This window comes from Brassica oleracea, chromosome C7 (assembly GCF_000695525.1).
Source record: "Brassica oleracea var. oleracea cultivar TO1000 chromosome C7, BOL, whole genome shotgun sequence".
Lineage (NCBI taxonomy): Eukaryota > Viridiplantae > Streptophyta > Magnoliopsida > Brassicales > Brassicaceae > Brassica > Brassica oleracea.
Window position 1 is genome coordinate 2,188,507 of NC_027754.1, and position 830 is coordinate 2,189,336.

Sequence of the window (830 nt, forward strand, 5' to 3'; positions counted from 1 at the left end):
TTCGCTTCGATATTTCTCTCTCAACTTTTCTTTGTTTTTCTGCCAACGATCTTTTCATATTGGTATTTTTATTAGGCTATTATATGTCGGTATGTATTTCCAAAGAAGATAATTATGTGTTTAAGTTCAAGGAAAATTTGTTAGGAAACACGTTGTGTTTTCAGAAAACTGATGATCCACTAATGCCCATCGATCCGTGTTTCCTAACTGAAAACCCAACGTATTTCCTAACAGAAGAAAACCTATTAATTTTTTATAGAAAATATTTTTTGTTAATATTTTAATTTCTAGAACTCTAAAAAGAAAAAGCATTGATTTCCAAAAAAAAATCGGCATTTACACAAAACTTTGATTTCCCATATCTAACTTTAAAGGGTAATATAGTTATTTACACGAATTGACAGCAAATATGGCGCACGAATTGACATCCTTTGCAACATTATTAATATTAACGACCTTTTATTCTCCATTTCTACCCACACTCAACAACACACACTCCATACTCACTGTAAAAAAATCTTTTACTAACATCTCGTCCCGTTCCTTTTAATTAATCTCTCCTTTGCTAGATCTCTCTTCTACAAAGAAACCCAGAATCAAAACCACTAGGTTAAAATCTTAATCAGCTTCCTCTCTGGGTTTCTTTCCTGCAAAATATGTAGTTAGTGACTAAAGTTGTAATCTTTCCATTTGATTTTTCAATCGTGACCCGACCCTTTCCGTCTCAAAAAGCTACTTTTTTGTCTGTTTTGTTGGTTTGCTCTGTTTCGATTGGTCTCGTGAAGCAAATGTAAGTTGTGGGTACACATGATTTTTCTTTTTGGATTTTT